Raw genomic sequence first — 17,645 nt, forward strand, 5'->3', positions numbered from 1 at the left:
AATGATACTGATAATAATAATAATGATAGTAATAATAATAATAATAATAATAATAATAATGATAATAATAATGAAAATGAGATTAATGATAATAATAATAATGATAATAATAAGGATAATAATAATAAGGATAATAATAATAATGATAATAATGATAATAATAATAATGATAATAATAATGATAATAATTATAATAATAATAATGATAATAATAATAATGATAATAATAATGATTATAATAATAATCATGATGATAATAATAATAATAATAATTTAATAATTATAGTAATACATTTAGTAAAAATTAATAATAATGATAAAGAACTGTAATAAAGATGGCGATAATAATAATATTTATAATAGCAGCAACATTGATAGTGACACGAATGATGATACAATCATATAGAAATATTGATAAGAGGTAAATATATATATATACACATACATATATATATATATACATACATATCCACATACTTACGCATATACACAAACATACATACACGTACTTACCCACATTTATACATAAAAACATAAAATATACAGTAAACGGCAATAATTTAAAATATGTATATTTTAGTTTTCACTTTTAATTCTCATTTTCGCTCCTTTGGACTTTTACTTCAACATATGATGATGATTCGTGGACGAATCGAAAGCGTTCGTGACAGCAACAACTATGGAACTTTTATTAATATTTTTGATTTCGATAAAAAAAAGATTATACGGAAAATCAAAAAAATAAAAAGAAAGAAGCAAAATGTCTCCGTTGCATTTAATAATATTTGCTTGAATGAAAAAATGCTGCTTTAATTATACCAATTTCAAATATGTGTGTGTGTGTTTGTAATATGCATCTTAGTGACTAACAACCCTAAGAAAAACCTCCAAAATCAACGACCACAAAGTTGGTTAGTCGTACTGCTTGCATTCACATATATATAATATTAACAGTATTCTATTATTTTACCCGATGCGCCGGTTTCAAATTTATATACCTGTCATATACATTGCAGATGTAATGACTTTATGTTTGAAAAATGAGTCCCAGGAGCTCACATAAAGCAGACCAAAGTTCGCCTAGACCGTTAAATTGCATTAACGTTAAAGCTTTGAGAGACAGTTTGACTAGCTTAAGTTTTAACAGTGTCAGACTATGTGGTACTGATGGTATGCGGGTTCTCATATGGGAAATAAAAACTACATGGCACGTTTTATTATAAGTTTTATTAAATAATCTACTGAACAAAGATAATAAATTGCTCTGTCTTACTAAACGTAATAGTTTTGTCTCATTTTATCTTTCTATTTTGCTGTTATATTAGGAACGGTTTTGAACCGTTTACAGACAGTGCCAGTACGTTACTATCTGTCGAGGTCAGAAGGGTCGTTTTTAACAAATCTGTCAATAAATAAAACGGAAATAGGAATAACGGTTAGGAAGTATGTCGTGACATCAAACACAAAGTCAGAAATTGATTGATTAATACTCTCAGACTTATATTAGACCTTATCCTCGAGTGGCCTTCTGGTCTTTATATGTGGTGTAAATAGAAGACCTCGGCTTACACTTCCGCGCAACTACCATCGAATCCAGTTCTTGTAAGACATCGTTATTTGTTAATTGATTTAAATTAAGAGCATTCGCATAATATCGACTTTAGTAAAAAAAAAAAGGGGGGGAGTATCTCGTGATATCATCTAAAAAGTCCGAAACCGATTAGGTCGATTAAAATGAGTTTGATTGATTAGTACTTAGACTTATGTTAGACCTTATCCCCGAGTGGCATCCGGGTCTTGATAAGTGGTAACACCTATGTTAAAATAAAGACTTCTGTTTATATTACCTCGTCACGTCCATCGAATCAAGTTCTTGTAAAGCATCATTATTGGTTAATTAATATAAATTAAGAGTATTTACATAATTTCGACTTTGGTAACAAAAAAGTGGAGGAAGTCGCATTCAAAATCCATTAGAAACCTTCGAGCACAGATTGGTAAGGAACCTGTTCTAGTCGGTCATGCAACCATCGTAACATAATATTACATAATGTTGACTAGATATCGCGTGTGTCGTATCTGACGTCACAAATAAATATTTGAAGATATAAAGAACTTGAAGCATAAAAAACTTTTACAAATATTACTGGAATCAGGGTTGATATGCCGTAAAATAAAAAAAAAGTAAAAACAACCAAAACACATTGACTATAAGAAAAAGAATTTCGTTATTACGAGTTTACTCGTAGAGGGCAAGGCTAAGCAAATGCTAGGATACGAGAATACTCGTAGTTGACAGTGAATGCGTTTTTAATAATTGAATTGAGTGGTTAAATTTATATATATATATATACATAGTTCAGAGTTTGATTATGTTTGTAGACAAGTGCAAGGCCATTGTCATTAAGTCAATAAATCTAAGAAAAATACTACCAATTAATTATAAATCAATTGTTATTTTTAATGCAAATAACTTAGTTAATGCAAATAACACTTAATTTGGAAATCTTCACAATGTCTGCGATTTTAATGGTCAACTTGGTCACTGTCTTCGCTCAGCCTGAGCAAGGAAAATACGTCAATCTGCTTTTATTTATAGTAAATCATTCAACTTATAACTTACATATAACTAGCCTGGGTGGCCGGCATTGCGCAGGTGTTTGGAGATGTGTGTTGAACAAATTTTTTTTTTTTTAAGTGATAGTACGCAGGCAGGCTCGAATCCGTACGTCGAAGGAGGAAAAGAACGTGAAAAAAATGTGACATCTTTGATGTTGCGCCCATCGCCAAACCGGAAGTGACATAGGTTTAAATTAAAGTTAATCAATCAAAAACAGGAGATGACTTTCGAAAATATCGGCGAAAAAAGCAACCCCGCCCTGTAAAAAAGAGCCTAGTTGAGGGTGAAGGAATTAATGTTTTTGGCCAATTTGTCAATATTTGTCGTCCGAAGGGTCGAGCTTTAAAACAGCACCGATCTCGAGAAAATCGATCACCTCTGTCGAAGGTTTTAGGCATGCACACATACATACATACATACATGCATACATGCATGCATACATACATGATGATTGCAACGTCTTGTCAGACGAGTGCCACTCCCTCAGACACTTAAAGTTCATGAGCCCAAAAATGACTTCCATCGCCACAGGACCATTTTAATAGACAAATGCCCGAGGGAGTATCTATACACAGATGATGTTACAGAGTCTTAGCTTTGTACGACAGCTAAGTCTCTCTCTCGATTCAAAATGTTGAGATCCAGCAACAAGCAAGAGCAAGATAGCCAGCAACAAGTTAAACTGCAGACCAGCTTAATGCGGGTACTGGTCTCCCACTTTATGTTTTTTTTTAAATCAGAGATTTGCTTCTCCTAGAAAGGTTGCCTTAAGCACGGCTTGCAGGAGTCTTCTCCACGCTAACACACACATACACAAACACACACGGTGCTAGTTGGCCGTTGGACCCGGAAAAGGGTTCATTCGCCCTTTGGAATGTTTTGTTTTTTATCCTTCAGGGAGACTAGCCACCTTCCTCACCAAACAAGTCGGGTGGGGGTACTAGTTTAGTCGCCGGTGACCCGACCATAAGGCAGGTAGTACTGGGTTACATGGCACCAGTAGCATATGACATGACCTGACATACATACATACACACATATATACATACATACATTTAAACAGGCAAGTGAAAACTATATAATAGATTATTCGCTAGAAAAAAACATAATACATAGCAGGGGACAAATCGGAAGTAACTCGTAAACATGCAATTCAATATGTGTCATTAAGAGATGTGAGTTCAAGTTAAAGACAGTTATCGTACGTGCAGAGCACACATTGACTAATGGAAAAAGAATTTCGTTACTACGAGTTTACTCGTAGAAGGCAAGGCTAAGCAAATACTAGGATACGAGAATACTCGTAGTTGACAGTGAATGCGTTTTTAATAATTGAATTGAGTGGTTACATTTATATATATACATAGTTCAGAGTTTGATTATGTTTGTAGACAAGTGCCAGGCCATTGTAATGAAGTCAATAAATCTAAGAAAAATACTACCAATTAATTATAAATTGTTATTTTTAATGCTAATTCTCTGCATAATTCATGTAAACCTTTCTTGTTTTATCATATAGCATATAAGACGCCATCCTTGTGACTACAAATTCAGAGGATTTTTTTTTACATAGGTGTTGCCACTTATCAAGGCCCAGAAGCCACTCGAGGAAAGTGTCAAAGAGCGTACAGTAGTAAATAGGACAATATCATATTCATCGTAAGAAGTGTAACTTTGGTAAATTGGATTACTTAAGGGGAACGGCTCATTAAGAACTTGTTTACATTGGACTTGAAGACGACCATAGTGTAGTCAGCTGGAAAAGATGATAAAGCTTTCTAAAAAAAAGGGGGGGAATCAATCCATCTTCGTGAGTTCTTGATCTTGAAGTAGTATTTTGTTTGTTTGTTTGTTTGTTTTTTACCTCCTTACATTAAGTGGTTTCAAGCCTTGTTTGGAGTTATTTGCAAAAGAATATATTCTTAGTTTCGCCCGAACTGAAGATTATATTTTCAGTTTTACTAAGAAGTTAATTTGCTTCAATATATTATCCGTTACGCTACTGTTTCTTCTGAACAATTCTTGTGTGAATTTTGGGAATCTTCAAACTATTCTTCTTTTTAAATGTGCAGTCGTCGTGCGCATCACTATAGGTCACGACTTATTACGACATGTAACGATATATAACACCGAACGTAGTGGCACAATTTATTGCTGAGGGTTTAGTTTGTTTTTTTTTTTCAGTTCATTCTATAGTTTAAACATAAATCATTAAAAAGAAACTGTCATTTAGTTTCGTTTCGTTTATGTTTAAACTATAGAAAGAAAATAACAAAAAAAAATCTCTCAGGAAATAATTATGGCACTACGTTCGGTGTTCTTAAAAAGTGTTATAAAATTATGTAACGACCTCGAAACACGGGTGTACGTAGATTACTGTTTTAAAAAATAATAAATAAATAAAAATGTTATATACGTCCAAATTAAAAAGGGCAACTTTCTAAGTAAATAAAAAATGAGCTCCGAGGCGGCGCCAATATTAACCATGTTTATCGCTTGAAAAAACAATAATAACAAATCTAAATTTATAACCGATAAAAATAAACAGTATAATTAATCTAGGGTTTCTGGCCTAACGGTTAAGGCACCGGACTGTGGTAAACATGGTCTGAGGTTCGATCCCTAGAAACAGTTGAACTACGCTGACGAGAGGTAACGACCTCGAAACACGCGTGTACGTAGATTACTGTTTTAAAAAGTAATAAATAAATAAAAATGTTATATACGTCCAAACAAATTAAAAAGGGCGACTTTCTAAGTAAATAAAAAAATGAGCTTCGAGGCGGAGTCAATATTAATCGTATGTATCGCTTGAAAAAATAACAAATATATATATATATATATATATATATATATATATATATATGGGAGGGCTTGAATTCCTACTAAAACTATCCTCGAATGTCTAAGGTCTCTTCACAGGGGTTTGTCAGAACAACCTGGCATGAGGATACTTTTTCCATAGAAGTATACCCTGACCAAATATTCAAAATCACATAGTATTCTCTGCCTTAATAAGATCTCCTCACTATGGCTAAACCATATTAGCTTTTACGAGGAATGGTGTCCCTTCTCGAAGCGAGGTAACCTCAAGTAACAGCGCGAAGCTTGATACTCCGCCAGACTAGATAAATTCTTGTCCTAGAATCGTCTAAGACCAAGAGACCAAAACGAAAGATATACTACAACATATGAAAATGGTTAATTAGGGAGAGGAAAATTATGTTGTCAATTTCTTATCAACTCCGCGTTTTAGAGATAAAGAACTTTAATGGAACATTCGAATATCTATGTATCTCATATAGAGTTAAAGTGTTATCTCCAGGTAGTGTGCCCCTTGATTTCTGAGAACTTCGACTGAAGTAAAAAAAAAAACAACAAAAAAAAAACAAAGTATAAATAAACTGAAATACTGAAATACCTTTAGATTACAGACTATAAAATACTGTAAACTTGTAGTCCATACAAATATTAGTATGACTATTTATAAGACTATCCCATCAAGATAAAAAAGCTCCATATATGAGATACAGCTCTAGTATAAATGAAACATTTGGAATTAAATTCTGTAAATTAAAATAATTTACGGCAAATTTAATATTCGGCAATGTATACAAGAGGAATACAAAGATGTATTTTTTTTCTTATCTGTGGATTTACAATAAATGGATCATCTCGTCAGAAGAAATAGTTTCATCAAATAATATATATAGGCAGCAATAAAATTTTATAATTAGCACATAAATCAAAATTGTATCTATATATATATATATATATATATATATATATATATATATATATATATATATATATATATATATAGTTATCCACATACAGCACTGTTTCGCAGGTCATCAGCGCGGCTAGACAGGAAACTGCCTCAAGCCAGGATCGAAACCCGACCGCCCAAATGACATTCAATGCTTCTCACCATTACTTTATACAGCTGCTGCTGTGTGGGTAATGAATAAACGATGTTTTGACATCGTTCGAATGCCTCCGCTCGATTTGTTTACACAAAGAACATAGCTTAATATGCTAATGGCAATTTGTATATAAGTTCCCAATATGCTCAATCCAAGATAGGGAGCATTATAGTCATCTACATACAGTACTGTTTCGCTGTTTCACAGCGCATCAGTGCGGCTAGACAAGCAATATATATATATATATATATATATATATATATATATATATATATATATATATAATTTGGAATCATGTGCTACATATATATATATATATATATATATATATATATATATATATATATATATATATATTAGTAGACCTCTTCAAAATTGACTTTTTTCTTCAAACATATGAAAACTGATATTATTCCCATTCTCCAAGGTGTAAATTAGCTAAATATACCAGTTATTGTGATCTTGGACCTTGACTATGCCTGCCTTAAGAGCCATGTAATTTTATTGTTGACGTTTTTCAAAAACGCTGCAAAATTTGGGATATTATGTCCTTATTTTCATTGTAGCTTTCCAGAGGTTGATGCTATAGCATTGAAAGTGGTACCAAATCAAAGCTAATAAAATTTTCTTGCATATAGTAGTAAACATATGAACACCTGTGTTAATTTTAATTAATTTTAATGCACAAACATATATATTTTTATGCTTGGAAAGGATGCCATCATATAATACATAACTTTATCTCAAAAATGTTACTCTTAATGTGTGTATATAATTTATTATCACTGAGTATGTTTATCTCTTTATTTCAGATTGTAAGTTAAAGCTGATTTGTTAAGATTTGTGAACTGATGACAACATGGCATCTGGAAGACAACTACGCTGTGGGAAAGTGGCCAGCGATGCAAGTGAACGGGATGAACCAACTGAAAAGAGAAGAAAGGTGGCAACTCCTGCCACAAGGTCATTCACTGATGTGTATCTCATTGGGCAACCCAGCTCCAGCATCAGAGACTCTCAACTTAAACAATCACCAGGTGTTCCAGTATTTCCTGCATTTGAGGAATGATAATCCCAACAGTGACAATAGGCCTTTAGCCCATGATACAGTTGATGTCGTTTTGCCGTTCTGGAATATGGCAAGGATTAAAACACTAACTAGTGCAGTGAACCGTTTCATGATCCTCCATGAAAAGTACAGGAAAATTGTTAAAAACAAGGGAAGAAATAACAAACCAGAGGAAGAGAAACGATTAACTTTCTGAAGGACTTAGACAAGTTATTTGATATTGGAGCAAAGGATGTTGTGGAGGAGATAAGAAGCAACAGGCTGCTCACAAAGGAGACCAAGGAAGAGGACGTCAATTTCTACTTGGACCAACAGACCACTCGCCTGGCACATATGTCAGGTCATGATAAGGTGTTTGAGAAGAAGTCTAGAGAGAAAAGCTTCCGAGAAGAAAGAGAAGAGAGAATGTTATCATCAGTGACTGCTGCAGCAGCAGAAGTTGGGAAAATTTTAAGTGATGAAGACCCAGAGAACAGTCAAGGCTCTGGTATTAGTGAGGGTTCAGAATACACTGAGACAGCACCAAACTGTTCATCAAAACCAAGTACGATAACCTTACACTTTCCACACTCAGTTATGACCAGTGAAGAGATTTGTAGCACTGCAGATCGGTTGTCACTCTCTGACAACCAGACTACAGCCATGGTGTCTGCAGTGTTGAAGGCAGGAGGCGCAGATCTTGATGACTTTGTTATATCAGCCTCTACTACAAGACGAAATATGATAAACACTCGTCATAACTTGTGCCAAAGTTACATGAATAACTTCAAGGAAAGTCCGCCAGATTACTGCACACTAAACTGGGATGGAAAACTTCTACGGGATGTTCTTGGTGAAAGATACCCAGTGGAAAGTCTTGCAGTGCACGTCTCTGGTACTCCACAGTATGAAGAAGGGACGCTGCTTGGTGTGCTCTTCATAGAAAGTTCCACAAGAATCCAACAGTGTAATGCTATATTTGAACTGATAGAAGCATGGGGTCTCACAGACAACATTGTAGGCTTGGTATTTGATACCACAGCAAGCAACAGTGGCATCAACAAGTGTGCAGCAAAGCTTATTGAAGAAAAACTAGGCAAAAGGGTATTCTACTTCGCTTGTCGCCATCACATATCAGCGGTAATAATTGGAAGTGTATGGGAGGCTGTGTTCAGCAAGGTCAAGAGTCCTGACAACCCAATGTTCAGCAATGTGAAAGAGAAGTGGGACAAGTTGGTTAAGGACTGCCTAAGAGTTCTGGGCCTAGTTGAACAAGACTTGAAACAGAAGAAGACAAGCACAATTGCAATCTTAAGCAATTTCCTTGAGGAAGCAAGTCCGAGGGCAGATTACAGAGGGGTGGCAGAGCTGTGCCTGATCCTGCTTGGTGAGGAACTTCCTCGAGGTATCCACTGGGCCAAGCCAGGTGCCATTCACCAAGCCCGCTGGATGGCCAGAAACATTTACTGTATGAAGATGCTCATGTTTTCCAAGGAATTAAAATACAACACGGACACTATCTTCAAGCTGGAGAGGATGAACAAGTTCCTGGCCTTATTCTACACCAGCCACTGGGTGATCACCACATCTGCAGCTGATGCACCTATCTATGACCTCCAGCTTATGAAGAACATGCTGCAATACAAGCAGTATGACTATGAACTGGCAACCTCTGTTCTCAAGAAAATAAACAACCACCGCTGGTATCTGACCCAGAAACTAGTGCCATTCACCTTGTTCAGTTCACATACCAGCATGACCAAGTCTGCAAAAGAGAAGCTCGCAGTCAAGCTGTCAGAAACAGAGAAACCTGAGAGTTACAGGAAAGGCAAGCCAGTGTTTCCTGTCATCAATGCAGCTACAGTTCTCACAGATCTGGTAGGGCCAGAGTCTCACTTTCTGTTTGATGCTCTTCGAGTGAAATGTGACTGGCTCACTACTCCTGCTGACACCTGGGAAGACAATGACAGCTACAGGAATGCACAGAAGTTTGTGAGGTCAGTGAAAGTGACCAATGATGTGGCTGAGAGAGATGTGAAACTAATGAGTGACTTTGCAACTCAGATCACAAGTGACCCAGAGCAAAGAAGCTGCTTACTACAAGTTGTGGAGTACCACAGGAAAAATTTTGACAGTTTCAAAAAAGCCACATTGAACAAGTGATAATACATGTATTAGTAACATCCTATCTGATAGTTTCTTATGCAATATATGTGTCAGTGCAGTGCTATCATACTACCAAACTGATTTTTTGTAGTGTCCCAGCGGTTTGTGCATTAAAATTAGTTAAAATTTACACAGGTGTTCATGTGTTTTATTGTGCTTACTACCATATGCAAGAAAATTTTATTAGCTTTCATTTGGTACCACTTTCAATGCTATAGCATCAACCTCTTGAAAGCTACAATGAAAATAAGGACATCATCTAATTTAATTTATTCTTAAATATTAGTAGAACCAACAATAAACGGAAGTAAGTTTTCATTTAACCTGTGAGTTATTTCCCTTTAAGCTATGATATTTTATTTCCGTTTGAATTTTATAGATGAAGATAACTACGTCTTATGCTTAAAAAAAATCCAAAATATGGTCAACTTTCAAGAAGATCTTAACAACTTGGGATTTTGGTGTATTTTGAATTATATGTGACTAAACGCTTTTCTTTCTTTTTTTTTTTGGACCTAGCAACGCCGGGTATGTACAGCTAGTATTTATATATAAAAAATAAGTTTATATTCATTGTATAAAAAACAATTTTGAAAGGTTTTCACGATTTGAAACGAGGCGGTTCTGAAGAATAACGTCGCAAATCTCTTTGATGTCCCATTCGGACTTTTCGGTTCGTTGTTAATGATCTGCTCCATGACAACAACGAAAGAAAAGGCAAACGATTTGTGTGTGAATGTATGTGTGTGTGTGTTTTTTTTTTGTTTTCTTTTGCTTGTTTGTTTGTTTGTTTGTTTGTTTTGTATGTTTTTTTTCAGCCTCTTTTTATCTAGAAACCAAACACCGAATCTTTTGTAAAAACGGTGAATTAAATCGGCGTTCATACGTCGAGAACGATACCAGAATAAAAATAACAACGTGCTTAACTTTTAAGTATGGATGAACAGAATGCTAAAAAACAACAAAGAATAGCTAGATTAATTGCTAACATGTGAATGTATTTGGCTTTTCTTTTTTTTCTTTTTTTTTTTTTTCGTTAGGAACAAATTTTGTAGGGTTTATCGTTTTTTTTTTATTATCCGTTTTACTTAGACCGAACTTAAAAACTCCCGCGTGGTCTAACAAGTGCTGCATATGCTCTGAAGCTTGGAAAAAGAAATTAACGTTGCCTGGCTATTCTTGCACAGGGAACGCTGCATAAAAATAATGAAACGCCGGTAGAATAATGGACTCATCCATCTATCATTATTCAAGTAAGACCATCACCAATATTTTGACCTAGTTTTGTGACGATTGATCCAGCGGTGGTGATGTTAGGTTGTATATAAATGCATTAGCAAAGACTTTAGATAAAAAATATAACATTCGTCTTGGCGAAGGTAATTATTGTGAAAATTATTATTGGAATGGGCATTTGTTCTGGCGATATGGAGAAAAACGATTTATTATTTGAGTCACCCATAATTTCGTACTGTGATATATACAGTTAAGTAAGGCTCCTTCAGTCTTTGGCAGACTATGGATACCCGCGTAAAATTATTGTGGCAGGAGGTGCGCAACCTCAAACCACCCCTCTCTTGAGTCGACATTGTTAACGTACAAATGGCAAGTGAAGTGGGTGTACAGGACGACTGGAAACAAATACCAAGAGGAGTGGGGAGCACATACAGCGCCTAGAATTGCCATATGGTCACCCAGCTGGTACTAACAAGACTCAACATTGCTTAATTTCGGTGATCTGGTGAGACCCGTATGCTGTGATATACAGTGGATCGTTAATATATAAGTCTGGAAGGACTCACCCAAGTAATCTAGCATCATATCTCTTGAACGATACAAGAATAAAACAACAACGTGCTTAACTTTTAAGTATGGATGTGTTATTTTTAACGAGTCTCTAATTCTACTTATGATGATGAATGTTCTTTTGTTTACATGTTAAGAAGTGTAAGAGTCTTAGGAGGGATGAAGAGACAGTCTTTGTGTAGATATGAGATGTAGATTCACATTGTGGATCTGAGATGTGTATGTCAAGACATTTTATAACACAGACATATAATAACAATTCACTTTACCTGTTTGTAGGAATCACAAACACAAAGACGATGCTTTATCAAAACACATGATGGGTTTATTTCTTCACGACCGGCCGTGATTTTCTCATCAAGAATTCAAAGCTTCACATCTTAGTTTCAAAGTGACCGTCTCGCTTCCCAGACTCTCTCTGAGTTTCTCACTGACTGTCTCTCCTAACTCACTCTCACTTCCTATATTGAGACATCCATGCATGTCTGGCCACGTGAGCAAAATTCATGTGTTTCAACATGTGCGACTTTGCACGTTTCCGACATATGAGTTCCCAATAACCTATTTTTCTTTTATGTTTTTACAAAGGAATTCAACCTACATATCTACTTTATTTAACCCATATTTTATTATCCACATTTTTTTTTTACAAACGTATCACCACATTATCAAGGCCCAGAGGCCACTCAAGGATAAGGGTTAAAGAGTGTACAGTAGAAATTGGTCAATATAGTAATCATTAGTAATGAAAATTTGGTAAATTTAATAACTTATATGGAACGGCTCATCAAGAACTTATTTACTTTAGACTTGAACACAACCATATTGTAGTCAGCCGGAAAGCAGGAAAACGGAAGACAATTCCATAGGCGTGCAGTTCTAAGAAAGAAGCTTTGTTCATGGAATCTACGTTTAGGTTTAGGCACAGATAAAGAGTGGGGGGAATTATTGATAGTGTTTACAGCTAGACGAGTGTTTCTTGTGAAAGTTTGGCGAGGGGGGACCATAGATTGAAGCTCAGTTGAACACTTTCCATGAAAATAACGATACACCAGAGACTAACTCGCAACATCTCTTCTGTGAGATAGAGGTTGCAAGGAGGAGAAAAAGACATCTCCTACGAGGCTACGAAGTCTATTTTGAACTCTATCAAGGCAGGACAAGTCCTTTCTAGCAGCTCCTGCCCAGATGTGGCAACAGTATTCCATCCTTGGACGTACCTGGCTCTTATATAGGTAGAGAATAGCATCAGCAGTGAGATATCTACTGGATCGATAGAAAGATCCCACCATTTTTCCAGCGGCCTTGGCAACAGATTTGATATACGTGTTCCATTTAAGATCAGGAGTAATGGTCAAGCCCAGAAGCTTGTCAAAACTTGAGGCCTCCTGAAGACGAGAGCCATTCATTTCAATTGATGACAAATGTGAATTAGAATGTTGATGATGTAAAGAGAGAAGCTTGGTTTTAGATGCATTAAAAGTAACCAGCCACTCCTTTCCTCATTGTACTACGTGCTCAAGATCAGAGGAGAGAGAATTGGAGAGAACTTGGTCGTTTACTGTCTTAGATGTGGTACCATAAATGGTAGTGTCGTCAGCATAAATGTCTACAAATGATGTAAGGATATGATTTGGAAGATCATTAATGTAGATCAGGAAAAGAGTTGGGCCCAGGATGGATCCCTGAGGGACAACGGCATTAATACTGTGAGCTTCTGATTTTTGCCCCTCAACTACTACTCTTATGAACCTATCAAAAAGAAATGTTTTAATAATTGAGAAGACTTTTCCAGCTATACCATAGCTAGCGATCTTATGAAGTAAACCTTTATGCCATACCCTATCAAAGGCCTTAGATATGTCAAGAGCAATTGCCCTAGAAAGATTGCCACCGTCGAGAGATTTGCTAATCCTATGCGATATAACTGTAAGGACATCTGCTGTAGATCTAGCAGAACGGAAACCATATTGAGTGTCACTAAGAAGGTTATTTTTGTTGAGATGTTTGATTACTTCTGTATTTAACACAGATTCTAGCAACTTACTCATGACGCACAGGAGACTTATTGGCCTGTACTGAGAGGGGGATGAGCGATCACCTGAATTCTTAAATACAGGGCATACTGATGAGATTTTCCAGGGAGATGGGAAACTATTCTCCTTAAGACAACGTTTAAACAGTTTTGTAAGTATGGGCGCTAATTCAGGTTGAAGTTTTTTGAGTACTATAATTGGAATACCATCAGGGCCAGTTGCTTTACTCGAATCAAGGTTTTTGAGTAGCTTCGCAACATCACGTACAGATATACGTATATCACATAGCGTGTTTTCTGATACAGGAGGAAATATTGGGGGTTGGCGGTCTTGGTCGCAAAGGGTAGAATTAGCTGCAAAGTTCTTGACAAAGAGTTTGGCTTTGTCTGATGCTGACGAGATTACCTCAGGTCCATTGATAATAGTTGGGATGGAGCACACGTTTCTGTTCAGGATTCTGTTTGCTATTTGCCAAAACTGGTGGGAACCAAGCCGCTGCTCAGCTACTTTACTTCAGCTAACCCTAACCCTAACCCTAACCCTAAGCCGCTGCTCAGCTACTTTGGACTTAACAGATTGAGCATACAACACTCTTGCGTTCCTTATTACTTTCTTACAATGGTTGCTGGCAGTCCTGAAAACGGCTTTAGTTTCCATACATCTATTACGTTTGAAGCAGTGGAAAAAGTGATTTCTGTGCGCAATGGCAGCAGCACATTCTGGAGAGAACCATGGCTGGCTGTTAGGTTTTTGCTGAAACTTTTTAGAGGGTATGAAATGGTCAATACCTACAATTAACCATTCAGTTAGGTCTAATACTATAGAGGACACATTCTTTTTTAAACATGGAATGCAGAGGTAGATCAGATATAAATGTACGGAAGCTATCCCAGTCAGCCTTAGTGTATCGATATACTGTACGATGAAGAGGTACGTCTGGGGACTTATTACATTTCATTTTTATCTTAATTGATACAACAGAGTGGTCGGAAGATCCAAGAGGCGACAGAACAGAAACTGAACATAGTTCAGGGCAAGTTGTGAGAAAAAGGTCTAGTAGGCTCGCATACTGGCCGTCATTATCGGGCACACGGGTAGGTTCCTGAACAATCTGAGTGAGGTCATAGGCAATGGAGAAATCATGACAGAACCTCCCCTCATCATCGGTCTTGTTTGAGTGGGTCAACCATTCGACGTTGTGAACATTGAAGTCTCCACATATGTGAATGTTAGCTGAAGGATAAGTAGAAAGGACTTGATCAATTTTCTCAGATATGCTTTGAAAGATAGTAACTCCGCTGATGTGGGGGCGATAGAGAGTAAATATAAATGCAGTAGTGTGAGCTAAAGCAACCCGGAAGCACATATAGGGTAAGTTAGGATCTTCCCTGGAGATGTCCCTACCACATGGAAAGCTATCCCTAATATAGGCACATATTCCATGCCCATGGCGATCTTGGGGGTCAGATTTAGAAGTTAAGTTAGAGTATCCTGAAATTGCAAACTCATCTAGGGAAATAGCCTGTCCAATGCCAGTTTCACTTAAAAATAAAAGGTCTGGTTTAGTCTCCTGTAATTGGGTTTCAAGCTCTGGAAGGTTAGAACGAAGACCCCTGATGTTGGAGAAGGAGACATGGTAGTAGGGGTCTACGTTGGAAGTTGGAGAACCGGGTTTAATCGTGTATTTTTTCTTGAAACTTGTCATGATGAAATTTAGGAATTTGTGGACTAGGTCGACAGATTTACTTAGAGCAGGACAGAGAGGGAAAATTAAGAGAGAAAAAGAAACGAAGAATTTTTTTTTTATTTGTAGCTAATGATAAGGTAAAGCCGTAACAATTACCCACTAGTATGGCATCGAGAGGCCCCACCAGAAGCTATTGCATGGTCCAGAATCCATTCACCAAATGGCAATACAGCAGCCCCAGTACTTTGCACCTGCTGATAGGACAGCCTCCTTAGTGGTTAATCCAAGGTTCGGGTCCCTGACTATCAGGCGGATAACGTCAGCCCAGACAAAACGTTTACCTCCAGCACCCTTACTAGTGACATGGCTACAAGGATAGACATAGAAACAGAAAATTTCCGCCATCTCAGCCAACTGTTCGCAAAAATACTGCCAACCTAGAAAACAGCTTTTTCTTCTCCCTTTGTCCGAAAAATCACTCATTTAAAAAATGAGGACTGAGGGACAAATAAGAAGAAGCGAGAGTAACAGGAGCTGCCGATAACGCATCCACAATGCGTTTTCTACTCTCCATTAAAAAACAAAAAAAAAAACAAAAAAAAACTATTAAGTATTGTACTTAATAAAAGTCCAACAGACATGTTTCAGGGAAAGTATGGTGATAGATTCCCCTCACACGAACTAAAAATGAGTATAATTCGTAATTTTTGCTATCAACTCGGTAGATAAATAAACATATGTACGAGGAAAAAAAAAGCTAGCATTTAATAAAACAGAAATACACAAATTAAATACTGAAATAAAATGGAGTTGTTAATATTTTAAATCTAAAATAAAAAGCATGATTGAAATCACTTATCTCAACAAAAACAATTCCGTCTCCAAATTGCTAACTGCATTGAAAGAAATTCAGTTAGTAGCGTTCAAAACATTTTTTTTTAAATTAGCCGTTAAAAGAAAATCGTGATTTTATTCTGAACTTAAGCTAGTAACGTTTTAAGAAGCTTACGATATAAAAGAAAAGGCTGATGGGGGGGGGTCTTCCGAAAGTAAGTTGGTGCTGTTATAAGTAATTTCGAGATAAGATGGAAGCCGGTATTGGGCTAGAAAAAAAGCTAGCATTTAATAAAACAGAAATACACAAATTAAATACTGAAATAAAATGGAGTTGTTAATATTTTAAATCTAAAATAAAAAGCATGATTGAAATCACTTATCTCAACAAAAACAATTCCGTCTCCAAATTGCAAACTGCATTGAAAGAAATTCAGTTAGTAGCGTTCAAAACATTTTTTTTTTAAATTAGCCGTTAAAAGAAAATCGTGATTTTATTCTGAACTTAAGCTAGTAACGTTTTAAGAAGCTTACGATATAAAAGAAAAGGCTGATGGGGGGGGTTCTTCCGAAAGTAAGTTGGTGCCGTTATAAGTAATTTCGAGATAAGATGGAAGCCGGTATTGGGCTAGAAAAAAAGCTAGCATTTAATAAAACAGAAATACACAAATTAAATACTGAAATAAAATGGAGTTGTTAATATTTTAAATCTAAAATAAAAAGCATGATTGAAATCACTTATCTCAACAAAAACAATTCCGTCTCCAAATTGCAAACTGCATTGAAAGAAATTCAGTTCTAACTTTCTAACAATTGAATTGTTTACTTATTATGTATTTCATCAGAATTAACAATTTACTGGACATTTCACTTAAACCTATTGTTCTTTAAAACTTATATCCAAGGTTCGATTTCTGCTTTCTCTCATTTTATTTTCATTTTAAGTAACCTCTCTATTTTTATACTTACATGAAAAGGGGGCAGCCCTTATCATGAAACAGATGAACAAAATGCTAAAAAAGATTAACAAGAGTCATTGTCAACACGTGAATGTCTAGCATTTTGCGTTAGGAACCAATTGTGTAGCGTTTGTTCTGATACTACATTCTGTTATCGGTTTTACTTAGTCTTTACTTAAGAACTCCTGCATCATGCGGCGGATAAGACAGTTAAAATACTAACCATCGATTTCGGCTTAAAGCCAGATTCACAGAATCCCTCCAGATTCTTCCTTTTGCAATCAAACCTCTCTTAATTGTTGGTTTCCGGTTTATATTTTTTCATCATCTTTTGCCAAAAAAAAAAAAAAATGGAGACTGTTTACTCACGTTTGGTGTTGCTTGCGTCACGGGAAATAACCCAGCCCGTTAAAGATGCTACGAGGTATAAATAGGCTAGGGGTAGTGGTGGGAGGCAATCTCTTACTTGTTGTAAAAAGACAACCTCCAACCAGACAATTTTACTTGTGATTAGTGAACAGTTACACGTCTGGTCGACTCTTGTCACCTTACTGTTATGTTGT

The sequence above is a fragment of the Euprymna scolopes genome, chromosome 30 (assembly GCF_053919585.1).
Source record: "Euprymna scolopes isolate OS-2025 chromosome 30, ASM5391958v1, whole genome shotgun sequence".
NCBI classification, from domain to species: domain Eukaryota; kingdom Metazoa; phylum Mollusca; class Cephalopoda; order Sepiida; family Sepiolidae; genus Euprymna; species Euprymna scolopes.